Source organism: Oncorhynchus tshawytscha, linkage group LG28 (assembly GCF_018296145.1).
Source record: "Oncorhynchus tshawytscha isolate Ot180627B linkage group LG28, Otsh_v2.0, whole genome shotgun sequence".
Lineage (NCBI taxonomy): Eukaryota > Metazoa > Chordata > Actinopteri > Salmoniformes > Salmonidae > Oncorhynchus > Oncorhynchus tshawytscha.
In genome coordinates this window covers 29,458,964-29,472,622 of record NC_056456.1, presented here as the reverse complement: position 1 = coordinate 29,472,622, position 13,659 = coordinate 29,458,964, and the positions used below count along the sequence as shown (strand labels likewise).

Below are 13,659 nucleotides of genomic sequence, written 5' to 3'. Positions count from 1 at the left end.
AACTCTGTTACACATACAAAACACTGCTGGCACTTGTGTTTTCTATCCAATACTAATAATAATATGCATATACTAGCAACTGAGACTGAGGAGCAGGCCGTTTAGTTTGGGCAACTTATTCATCCAAGCTACTCAATACTGCCCCCCAGCCATAAGAAGTTAAATAAATAACAGTAATCAGATAAATGAAAGTAAAGTCACGACATATTGTCACGGGATATTGTTATCCACATCAGCACCAACAATGTTAGGATGAAACAGTCAGAGGTCACCAAGAGCAACATAACTTCAGCGTGTAACTTAGCTAGAAGGATGTGTTGGCATCGAGTAATTATCTCTGAGTGATGAGCTCTACAGCAGACTCGCAGACTCGCACATCTCAATCGCTGGTTGAAAATAGTTCAATGCCCCTCCTAAAAGATAAAATGTGTGTATAACTGGTCCTCTTTCTGGGACTCCCCTAAAAACAGGATCAAGCCTGGCCTGCTGATGAGTGACGGACTCCATCCAAGCTGGAGGGGTGCTGTCATCTCATCTATCAACATAGACAGGGCTCATTTACACAAAAAATACTGTGTTTTCGTCTTTTGAGCTTCATGTCATGAAATCTACGCAGCCTTCTAAATCACTTTTTATAGATACTGTTTCAGGCCTCCTGGGCTGTATACAGTGTTCCTCGGCTGAGTTCCCTGAATTCCTATCCGACCTCATAGTCATGGCAGATAATATTCACATTTTTGTTGAAAGGCTTTCGGAGCCATCATCGGCTCAGTGGGGTTTGTCCAACGTGTTTTCAGACCTACACATACCCTGGGTCTAGTTTTGTCCTAAATGTTTTTCCTCATATTCCTGGACTATCTGACCGCCATCTTGTTACCATCTTGTTACATTTGCAATCACAACAAAGAATCTGTAAGCTTGGAAGCAAGCTTCCAGAAAATTAGAACAGAAATGGCACTACACCAAACTGGAAGTCTTCTGACTAGCTTGGAAAGACAGAACCATGTAATATCAAAGAGCCCTCACAGCTGCTTGATTACCCTACTTTTCCAACCTAATTGAGGAAAATAAAAACAAAAATATATATATTTTTGATACTGTCGCAAAGCTAACTAAAAGGCAGTATTTCCCAAGTGAGCATGGCCTTCACTTCAGCGTGATTAATTAATTAACTTATTTGAAGAAAACATCATGATCATTAGAATACAAATGACGGACTCCTATTTGAATCTGGGTATTTCTCCAAGACTCAATTGTCCTGAGTCTGGCCAGAACTGCCAGGACCTAGGATCAATTGAGACAATCAAGTTTTTTAATCCTGTATCTCTCGACACATTCACAAAAATAGTCATGGCCTCTAAACCTTCCAGTCTGGACTTGGCCTACTTGACTTCAACTCAGCTACTGAAACAATCGTAAGTTTCGGTGTTCTTCAAGGTTCTGTTTTAGGACCACTATTACTTTTACTATATATTCTACCTCTGGTGATGTCATTTGGAAACACAATGTCAACTTCCACTTGCGGACGACACATAGCTGTACATTTTGATGAAGCATGATGATGAAGTACCAAAATTGCTTATCCTGGAAGCTAGTGTTTCAGACATAATGAAGTGGATGGCGGGAAACATTTGACTTTTAAACTAGTTTTAAACAGAGATGCAAGTTCTAGGTCCTAAGAATCAAAGAGCTCTGCTATTTGAGCTGACAATTCATTTTGATGGTTGTACAGTCGTCTCAAATAAAACTGTGAAAGACTTTGGCTTTACACTGGACCCAAATCACTCTTAATGAACATATCAATAATATTTCAAGGGCAGCTTTGTTCCATCTTCATAACATTTTTGTCCACAAATGCAGAAAAACTAATCCATGCTTTTGTCACTTCTAGATTAGACTACTGCAATGCCCTACTCTCCGGATACCCAGATAAAGCATTAAATTAACTTCAGTTAGTGCTAAATACGGCTGCTAGAATCTTGACTAGAACCCCAAAATTCGATCATTTTACTCCAGTGCTAGCCTCTCTACACTGGCTTCCTGTTAATGCTCGGTGATTTCATGGTTTTACTGCTAACCTACAAAGCACTACATGGACTTGCTCCTACCTTTCTCTCCGATTTGGTCCTGCCATAATTACCTTCACGTACACTATGGTCACAAGACCCAGGCCTCCTTATTGTCCTGAGAATTTTTAAACAAACAGCTGTAGGCAGGGCTTTCTCCTATAGAGCTCATTTTTTGTGGAATGGTCTGCCTATCCATTTGAGAGACGCAGATTCGGTCTCAATCTATAAATCTTTACTGAAGATTAATCTCTTCAGTAGTTTCTATGATTGAGTGTAGTCTGGTCCAGGTAGTGGTGAACCGCCCTTGTTGTCTCTGCATGGCCAGCTCCCCTCTCTCCACTGGGATTCTGTGCCTCTGACCGTACTACTGGGGCTGAGTCACTGGCTTAGTAGTGTTCTTCCATGCCGTCGCTAGGAGGGGTGCGTCATTTCATTCCAGGATTATTTTGCTATACTCGACTTGAGTGGGTTGAGTCACTGATGTGATCTTCCTGTCACGCTCGTGCGGTGGAGAACATCTTTCATGGGCTATACCCAGCCTTGACTCAGAGTAGTAAATTGGTAGTCTGTTGATATCCCTCTAGTGGTGTGGGGGCTGTGCTTTAGCAAAGTGGGTGAGGTTATATCCTGCCTGGTTGGCCCTGTCTCTGGGTATCGTCGGACAGGGACATAGTTCCCCCCCAACTCAGCCTCCAGTATCTATGCTGCAATAGTCTATGTGCCGGGGGGCTAGGATCACGTAAAATTCTCCTGTGTTATCTGGTGTCCTGTGTGTAAGTATGCTCTATCTAATTCTCCCATCTCTCTCTCTCTCTCTCCACTCCCAGAGGACCTGAGCCCTAGGACCATGCCTCAGATCTACCTGGCCTGAGGACTCCTGGTTGCCCCCATCCCCAGTCCACCTGGTCGTGCTGCTGATCAAGTTTCTGCTGTTTTGTCTGTGGCTATGGACCTAAGACCTGTTCACTGGACATGCTACCTTGTCCCAGACCTGTTGTTCTCGACCCTCTCTCCCACACCTGCTGTCCCGACCTCTGAATGCTTGGCTATGAAAAGCCAACTGACATTTACTCCTGAGGTGCTGACCTGTGGCACCCTCTATAACCACAGTTATTATTAGTTGACCCTGCTGGTCATCTATCAATGTTTGAACATCTTGAAGAACGATCTGGCCTTAATGTCCATGTACTCTTATAATCTCCTCCCGGCACAGCCAGAAGTGGACTGGCCACCCCTCAGAGCCTGGTCCTCTTTAGGTTCACCACTCACCACTTACACACACACACACACACACACACACACTCACCAAACCATAGACACACTATGCTCACACACAACACTCTCACTGTCAAGAGCTATGCACCCATCACCAGGAAAATGTCAGTGACATTAATAACGTCAAAAGCAACCTAAAGCCCTAAACAAACAGGTACAGGGCAGAGAAAACAATTAGAAGCTACAGTGGGGAAAGCTAAGTGACAAAGACACTTCCTCCGGCGTGGGGCATCCATCTGGTCATTGTCTGAATGCCATAGCCAGGAAAAAGGCCAATCAATACTAGTCATCCAGCTCACCTAACCGTGATTAATTTGATTTATTCCTAATTATTCATTTATTTGATGGAGAGAGAGAGAAAAGAAGGGAAGAGAGAGAGATAAAAAGTAAGAGAAATAGATGGAGGAGGAGAGGGAGAGGGGTGAGAAAGAAAGATGGAGAGAGAGAAGAAAGGGAAGCATGGGGAGAAGAAAGAGATAAAAGAGAGAGAACACTCCTTGAGGTTGGCTAGACAGGAGTGAGGGGATGAAGGGAGGGGAGGTAGCTATTGCTTCTTGCCGTCTGACCTTTTCTTCAAGGCTTTATTAATCTCCAGAAATGAATTCCGTTAAGATGGCCTCTCAATTAATTTAATTAAGAGAAAGAGTGTGAGGGAAATGAGAAGGAAGACGTTGTCCCAACTTCACTCTATTACACCAGTGACAAACACAAACAAATAGGCCGCTGTCATGGCCGTGTCATTTGTCTTTTCCATGTAGTTATCGAACCCCAGAGAAATGTTACCCGACCATGGTCCTATTGTCTCTGTCTCTGAACCTCACTGTGTGTATTTTATGTGATGAATGTCACTGATTATTCACTTACATCAGACACACATTTAACTCAACCCTAAATATCCATAACTTGCCCACTTTCAGGTTATCAGAGAGAAGGGACTGGGTAATGAATGTGATGAGCCTGAACTCTCTGAAAGACAAGGAATTCCAGGCTGTCTTCATTGGAATTGGTCAGTCACTTGCATCTTTCACGTCTTACCTTACATAAAATATAAGATATAGCCTCCCGGGTGGTGCAGTGGTTAAGGGTGCTGTACTGCAGTGCCAGCTGTGCCACCAGAGACTCTGGGTTCGCACCCAGGCTCTGTTGTAACCGGCCGCGACTGGGAGGTCTGTGGGGCAACGCACAATTGGCCTAGTGTCGTCCGGGTTAGGGAGGGGTTGGCCGGTAGGGATATCGACTCCTGTGGCGGGCCGGGCGCAGTGTGTGCTAAACCAAGGTTGCCAGGTGCATGGTGTTTCCTCTGACACATTGGTGCGCCTGGCTTCCGGGTTGGATGCGTGCTGTGTTAAGAAGCAGTGCGGCTTGGTTGGGTTGTGTATCGGAGGACGCATGACTTTCAACCTTCGTCTCTCCCGAGCCCGTACGGGAGTTGCAGTGATGAGACAAGATAGTAGCTACTAAACAATTGGATACCATGAAATTGGGGAGAAAACAGGGTAAATAAAATATATAGTGTAGCTTGTTGTGCAAAACTCAATTGTTAACCAGATATGTTTTTTTTATACTGTAAAACTATTTGGTGGAATGTGCTGTGTTGCTGCACGGGCAAGTAAAATGTCCTGAAGACAACGTTAATTTGCTTTGACTCTAGTGTTCCGTTTGTACAAAAAAATAAACCAAGCTAGGCATCACACCATTCTTCTGACTAAATTCCCTTTAGGACACAAGGCGAGACCCAAATGCAGACACAGGAGGCAGATGGTTGAACGCCAATATTTTTTACATCAAAAGGGTTAGGCAAAAGGCCGGTTGGGGACAGGTGAGAGTTCATAAACCATGTCTGAGTCCAAACAGTACCAGGTGATAGGCAGGCTCGAGGTCAGGACAGGCAGGGGTTCAGAGAACAGGTCCAAGTCCATACAGTAACAGGTGATAGGCAGGCTCGAGGTCAGGACAGGCAGGGGTTCAGAGAACAGGTTCAAGTCCAAACAGTAACAGGTGATAGGCAGGCTCGAGGTCAGGACAGGCAGGGGTTCAGAGAACAGGTCCAAGACCAATCAGTAACAGGTGATAGGCAGGCTCGAGGTCAGGACAGGCAGGGGTTCAGAGAACAGGTCCAAGTCCATACAGTAACAGGTGATAGGCAGGCTCAAGGTCAGGACAGGCAGGGGTTCAGAGAACAGGTCCAAGTCCATACAGTAACAGGTGATAGGCAGGCTCGAGGTCAGGACAGGCAGGGGTTCAGAGAACAGGTCCAAGTCCAAACAGTAACAGGTGATAGGCAGGCTCGAGGTCAGGAGATGCATTGGTCAGGCAGGTAGATATGGTGTCAGGACAGGCAAGGGTCAAAACCAGGAGGGCTAGGAAAAAACAGAGACTGGGAAAAATAGGAGCTAGGAGAAATGCTGGTTGACTTGGCAAAACAAGACGAACTGGCACAGAGAATCAGGAAACACAGGGTTAAATACACCGGGGACTAATGGGGAAAACAGGAGACACCTGGAGGTGGGTGGAGACAATCACAAAGACAGGTGAAACAGATCAGGGTGTGACAAATTGCGTTCCGACCACTCCCTCCACACACCAAACGGCGTGCTGAGTGAGCACACGAGCTCCCGTTAGGCCTACAGAAATAAATGCCTATAAAATCGTATCTAACTAATGGGATACACAAGCTCCCGTTAGGCCTACAGAAATAAATGTCTAGAAAAACGTATCTAAATGATGGGATACACAAGCTACATTAACTGCCAAATGACGACCACTTCATCACATATTCAAAATGGACTGGTTAATTGAAGTAGGATAATATGTGTTCCAACAACGAGCTGCAGTTCAGGAATAATAATGCTCGTCAAACATCTCATTACAAAATTATGGGCAATAATATGAAGTTGGTCTGCCCTTTGCTGCTATAACAACCATCACGTATCTGGGAAGGCTTTCCACTAGATGTTGGACTGCGGGGACTTGCTTCCATTCAGCCACAAGAGCATTAGTGAGGTCGAGTACTGATGTTGGCCGATTAGGCATGGCTCGCAGTCAGCGTTCCAATTCATCCCAAAGGTGTTCGATGGGGTTGAGGTTAGGGCTCTGTGCAGGCCAGTCAAGTTCTTCAACACAATTCCCGACAAACCATTTCTGTATGGACCTCGCTTTGTGCACAGGGGCATTGTCATGCTGAAACAGGAAAGGGCCTTCTCCAAACTGTTGCCACAAAGTTGGAAGCACAGAATCCTCTTGAATGTCATTGTATGCTGTGGCATTAAGATTTCCCTTTTTTAGAACTAAGTGGCCTAGCGCGAACCATGAAAAACAGCCCCAGACCATTATTCCTCATCCACCAAACTTTACAGTTGGCAATATGCATTGGAGCAGGTAGCATTTTCCTGGCCTCTGTCAAACCCAGATGTGTCCGTCGGACTGCCAGATGGTGAAGCTGTCACTTCTGCTCCCGCTCTTCCCTTCCCCTGGCGCTTGAGGGCACCAGATTACCCTGCATTACACGCTCCTGCCATCCATCACTCACACCAGCCCTCGTCACTCGCATCAGCGTTATTGGACTCACCTGGACTCACTTATCACATGTTATTTTCCTCCCCTATATTTGTCAGTTCCCTGCTCTGTCCCCCACTGCTGTATTGTATTGTTTTTGTCTTTTGAATTTGTTTCTGATGCTGTTCCTGTTTCGTCTCTGTCTGTTATAATGTTTTACTCCCCGTACCTGCTTCGTCTCAACAGCGTCATTCCGCGTGACAGAAGCGTGATTCATTACTCCTAAGAATGCCAACACTTGGCATTGGGCATGGAAATCCTAGGCTTGTGTGCTGCTGCTCAGCGATAGAAACCCATTTCATGTTGCTCCCGACGAATAGCTATTCTGACGTTGCTTCCAGAGGCAGTTTGGAACTCAGTAGTGAGTGTTGCAACCGAGGACAGACCGTTTGTGCACTCTATATGCTTCAGCACTCGGCAGTCCTGTTCTGTGAGATTGTGTGGCCTACCACTTCACGGCTGAGTCGTTGTTGCTCCTAGACCTTTCCACTTCACCATAACAGCACTTACAGTTATCCGGGGCTGCTCTTGAAGGGCAGAAATTTGATAAACTGACTTGTTGGAAAGTCACTGAGCTCTTCAGTAAGGCCATTCTACTGCCAATGTTTGTCTATGGAGATTGCATGGCTGTGTGCTTGCTTTTATACACCTGTCAGCAACTGGTGTGGCTGAAATAGCCGAATCCACTAATTTGAAAGTGTTTCCACATACTTTTGGCTATATAGTGTACTTGTGAACTGCTAGGGCCATTTAGAATTGGTTATAACGGCCCTAAACATAGACAGGTTCCAAACTTAAAATATGCATAAACATTAGTTTGATAAAGACAAAGACCATATTTTCATCAGAATCGTTACGCATACGCTCACCAAATAGATGCCGTGGATGTAATTCATCACCATGTGGAATTGTTCATCCATTTAAAAAATTCCAAATAACAAGCAGAATACACTAAATGGAACATCTGAATATTGAAAAGAAGGCAGAATTTGGTTTGTAACCCAGACTCGCCAAATTGAGCCCCGTTTCAGATAATCCAGTAGTGGTGCGTGGGTAAAATCACTGGGGAAGCCAGTGTTGTGTTGTGTTAATTGCGTTGTTTGGTCTATAACCTCTTAGTTCATGTGCCTTGACACTGTGATATATAGGTCTAAGGCTGAGACAATAAGAAGACAGTAGAATCAATTCAACCACACCTTTGTTTCATCACAAAACCAAAGAGCAACATCTGTCCGGTGAAGTTCACAAAACACATGTTTTTTCCGACATTTTCAGACTACTAAACAAGTATTGATTTAGAATTAGAGAGAGTTACCGCAACTTGCTAAAACAGGAGCTGGCTCCATTAATCAGGCACCATTTCAACTTCAACATTTCAACATTATTAGTCTAATACAGTGACAACTAAAATATACCAAAATGATTTAGTCCAATCAACGTAAGCTAAATATTATGTGGCTGTCCATGGCACTGATTTATGTGTGTGTGTGTGTGTGTGGGGGGGGAGGGGGGGGCTTGCAAGTAGAAGAAAAAAAACATGTTGACACACTACTTGTAGGGAAAAGCCAATGCCATCCTCTTCTTTATATTGCCTAAATGGTCTATGACTCTGTCATACAGTAGACACTTTTAGTTTTAGTTGTCCTAGGCTACCTGGCTAAAATGCTAGCTCGTTAACCGAACTAGTTAACATTAGCCTACTACATCTAGCTACATATTGAACTTCCGTCCTCTCAGGCCAGAGGCACAATTTATGGTTGGATCAGAATCACTGTTATAATCGTTGGCCAGTATGGAGAATTAAGTAAAACCACAAGTCCAAATCCCTATCCACATCCATGGCTAATTTAGGAAAGGGACGATTTTAGCTAGTCACCGGAGGACAAGAACACAATGAGATGCAACAGTTCAAGTTGTTTCTGTCAATGACGTTTGGTTTCTGATGTGATGTGATCAGTGTGTGAAGCCAAATCAAAACTGGCTTCCCTAAACACTTTTTTTTAGTGTACCAGGACCATTTACAGCTGAGCTCACTCAGTTTAGCTTAATGCTGATGGGCTATTATTACATCTTTTTTCTAATCAAGGGAGGCCAAATGCTCGCTGGCTTCCCTTGTATTCAATGCTAGGGGCAGCAACAATGTCATACTATTTTTGATCAGACAGCATCAGATAGATGGGCTACATTTTTGTTCACATTTTAGTCATTTAGCAGACACTTATCGAGAGCGACTTACAGTTAGTGCATTCATCTTAAGATAGCTGGGTGGGACAACCACATCACAAGCATAGAATGTAACTTGTTCGTCAATAACATAGCTATCAGTAGAGTCAGAGCTAGTGGGGGGTCAAGTGCAAGTGCTGGTTAAGTGTTATTTTTATTTTGGTCGAGTTGAGGAGGGGGATTATTTAAGATACTTTTTGAAGAGGTAGGGTTTAATATGTTTTTCAAAAGATGGGCAGAGACTCTGCTGGCCTAGCTGCAGGGGGAACTTGCTTCCACCATTGGGGTGCCCGGAAAGAGAAGAGCTTGGACTGGTCTGAGCAGGAGCTGTAGGAGGGCCTAGAGACCTGAGGTGGCAGAATGGAGGGATCGGGTTGGGTTGTAGGATTTGAGCTTAACCTGAAGGTAGGGAAGGAAAGTTCTTCTTGCTGTTCTGTAGGTAAGCACCATGGTCTTTTAGTGAATGCAAGCTTCGACTGGAAGCCGGTGGTGGGGGTGGCATGAAAGAACTTGGGAAGGTTGAGTACAAGGTGGGCTGCTGCATTCTGGATAACTTGCAGGGGTTTGTTGTAACAAACTGAGGACCCTCGCCGCTTCCTATGTGAGGTAAGGTCGTACTCAACGGATGTTGTAGAGCATGAACCTGCAGGAGCGGGTCACCGCTTTGATGTTTGCAGAGAACTACAGGGTGTTGTCCAGGGTCACGCCCAAAGTTCTTTGCGCACTCTGAGGGCGAAACTGTGGAGGTGTCAACTGTGATGGAGGTGTCTTTGAGCGGGCAGACCTTCCCCAGGAGGAAGAGCTTTTCCGTCTTGTCGAGATTGAGTTTGAGGTGATGGGCCTACATCCAAGTTGAGATATCTACCAGGCACACAGAGTTGCGTGTCACCACCTGGGTGTCAGAAGGGGGGAAGAAGAAAAGTAGTTGAGTGTCATCTGCATAGCAATGATAGGAGAGACCATGTGAGGATATGACGGAGCCGAGTGCATAGTTTAGAAGAGGATAGGGCCTAGAACCGAGCCCAGGGGGACACCAGTAGTGAGAGTATGTGGTGCATACACAGATCCTCTCCACGTCACTTACAATCCAAAAGTGTGCATAGCCTGAGACGCCCAGCCCTGAGAGATTGGAGAGGAGGATTCACAGTGTCGAAGGCAGCGTTTGGAAGTGCAGAAAGCCTCCGTGACACAGAGAAGAGCAGCCTCGGTTGAGTGACCAGTCTTGAAGCCTGACCGGTTAGGATCAAGATCGTTCTGAGAGATAACGAGAAATATGATCAGAGACAGCATGATCAAGTGTTCTGGAATGAAAATTAAAAAGGGATACAGGTCTATAGTTTTTGACGTCAAATGAGTCGAGTGTTGGCTTCTTGAGGAGGGGAGCAGAGGGACACTGTTTCGTTCGTTCAAATGCTTTCTCCGGTGAGATAAATTCATCCTCTTGCGAATTAAAGGAAATGTATGAAACACACATTTTTTATATACGTATATATATATATTTCATTTTTTGGGGTACATTTTTGGGGGAAGCCTGACTTCCCTTAGCATCCATGAATACACGCAACTGAAATGATCACTCTTTGAGAATAGCTGTTCCAGGCATGAGATAGGGATCACTTCGCACTGGTAACTTTTTTCATTTGGGAAAATATTGTGTTATATTTTGTTTTGTTATACTACGTCATATTTTCAAACTATAAAATAGATGTGTCTTGACTCTGATAAGGGCTCTGGAAATAAGAGCATATTGTCTGCTAAATTGTCACACCCTGACCATAGTTTGCTTTGTATGTTTCTATGTTTTGTTTGGTCAGGGTTTGATCTGCTGGAACATGCGTATCGCAGTGGTACAGAGGAAGCTAGCAATGTGGAAGGCTAGGTATTTGTCTTTTATGGGCAAAGTCCTGGTCCTAAAGGTGGATGTGTTGCCATCTCTTTTGTATTTGGCGTACATCTACCCATTGCCGGCTTGTCTGAGGAGGCCTCTAGTGAGGCTTGTGTTTCAGTTCATGTGGAGTGGCAGGTGCGAGTGTGTCGCCAGGGCACGCATGCTCTATCCCATCGGGGAGGGAGGTAAGGGGGTAGCACATTTCCCCCTCAAGCTGGACGCAATTTTTGTTTCTTTCTTGTTAACGGAGCTTGCTCATCCAGTGATACACCCGTCCGGTTACCTCCTGCGGGTGTTCTTCTCGTATCAGGCGAGAAGTGTAATGGTGTGGTCTAACACGGGTCCTCGGGCGGAACAGCTGCCGTGGCACTTTGGTCATGCGGCCAAGTGGCTGCGTGCGCACCCTGAGGTTGAAGTTGCCCGAGTAGGTTTAGATCATAGGCACCTGTACGAGGAGGTCAGAAAGGCAGGGAGTCCGGCGCCTGTAGTGGGCATCTCGGGAGTGGTCTGGGAGGGAGTGCAGGCGCAGGGTCTGGACAACAGGCTCAAGGACCTGAATTGGTTGAGCCTCCATAAGTGCTTGCCGGTACGTTCCATCATGTACCGGTATAGTTTGGTGCAATCCCGCACCTGTCCAAGATCCTCTTGTGGCAGGGAGGAGACTGTGTGCCATGTCTTTTGGGACTGTGCCTTTGCCGGAGTAGTATGGGCTAGGGCACGGGTGTTGTTAGGTTTGGTAAGTGGGGATTTTGTATTGACGTGGGCCAGGTTAGAGAGAGGTGTAGGGAGAGCGAGAGGGACGGATAGGGACAGGTTTCTGCTCTGGCTTCTCATGAGTCTCTTTAAACGGGGGCTGTGGGAAGCCAGGCAGAACATGGTGAAGACAGGGAGAGATTGGGGGGTGGAAGGGATAGTGAGGAGGGTGGAAGGAGATTTGAGGGGGAGGATGAAAAGGGAGGAGAGGAAGTGGGGGCAGCATGCTGCTAGGGAGAGGTGGAAGGGGGGTTTAGGGCTGGGTGTCATTTAGATTTGTAAGGGGATAGATTAGGGACGGGGAGATAGGGAAAGGTAGTTTGTAGGGTGACGGGGAGGGAAGATGCTCCCCTGAGGTTTTGTATGGGGTTTTTGTTTAGTTAAATTAAAATACAATTTTTGGAGTATGTATGAAAATTATGAGTTGTAAAGAATGAATGGTATTGAAGGTAATAAATTATTTTTTATTTAAAAAAATTAAAAAAGTTAGGGCTGAATTTTTTTTATTAAAAAATAAATAAATAAATAGGGCTGTTTCGGGATTTCACGGTTCTTGTTTTTGTATATTGTTCATTTATCATCTTCATTAAAGATGTATAAAGATAACCACGCTGCATTTTGGTTCTCCTCTCCTTCCCAGGAAGAATCCCGTTACATAAATAAACAAAACAAGGCTATGCCATTGCACATCCATAAGCTTCTACAAGCAAAAGTCACTGCTGAGGTTACTGATTGTGATCCACAACATAATATAATAAGCTGAAATGATGGTTTCAATAAATGTATCTTAAATGGCATTTACTTTTTTATTGACTGAATAGACACTGAGTGTACAAAACATTAGGAACATCCGGAGTCAGCCCCAGGTCTTCAGGGCTATGCCCCGGATGTTCTTTTGTGTATTTTATTTTACCCCCAATTTCGTGGTATCCAATTGGTAGTTACAGTCTTGTCTCATCGCTGCAACTCCCGTACGGACTCGGGAGAGGCAAAGGTCGAGAGCTGTGTCCAAGCCGCACTGCTTCTTGACACAATGCCTGCTTACCCAGGATGCCAGCCACACCAATGTGCCGGAGGAAACACCGTACACCTGCCGACCGAGTCAGTGTGCATACACCCGGCTCGCCACAGGAGTCGCTAAAGCGCAATGAAACAAAGATATCCCTGCCGGCCAAACCCTCCCTCTTGGAACCAAGATGGCGTAGCAGTGAAAACGTGTTTTGTTCGTTTCTCGTGTATTTCTGTATTTTTTATATTTTTTTGTATATATATTTCAATTTTATTTGCAATCTCTTTTCGATTTTTAATTTGATTATACCTTCCGGTAACCTGCCTCACCCAATGTGATACGGTATCGCTATTATTTTTAATTTTAGAACATACTCAAGAACCTCCAGAAGCTAACCAGCTAATTAGCTATTCAGTCATTGTTAGCCACTGCTAGTGGCTTTTACCTTCTGCACAGATACCAGCCCTGTACTTAGCCGGGATAATACTTACCAGTCTACTAGTATCGGACTGACTCTCCACAACAACACCGGATTCCTGCCGTAATCCTTGGACCACTACTTCTGATCTTCACAGCTAGCTTGCAGCTAGCTAGCTAGCTCACAGCTTGCAGCTAGCTAGCTCACCGTGGCACCCAGTACTGAAGCTATCCCTGAGGCCCAACGCTCTAGGCGACCAGTTTTGATAGCCTTTAGCCGCACCCTCATACTACTCCTCCTCTGTTCCGCGGGTGATGTGGAGGTAAACCCAGGCCCTGCATGTCCCCAGGCACCCTCATTTGTTGACTTCTGTGATCGAAAAAGCCCTGGTTTTATGCATGTCAACATCAGAAGCCTCCTCCCTAAATATGTTTTACTCACTGCTTTAGCACACTCTGCCAACCTGATG

At 45.2% G+C, this 13,659-nt stretch overlaps 1 pseudogene; it reads left to right on the top strand.

Annotated features, from left to right (window-relative positions):
* Nucleotides 1-13,659, top strand: part of LOC112226372 — a 161,029-nt pseudogene that overhangs the window by 34,086 nt on the left and 113,284 nt on the right.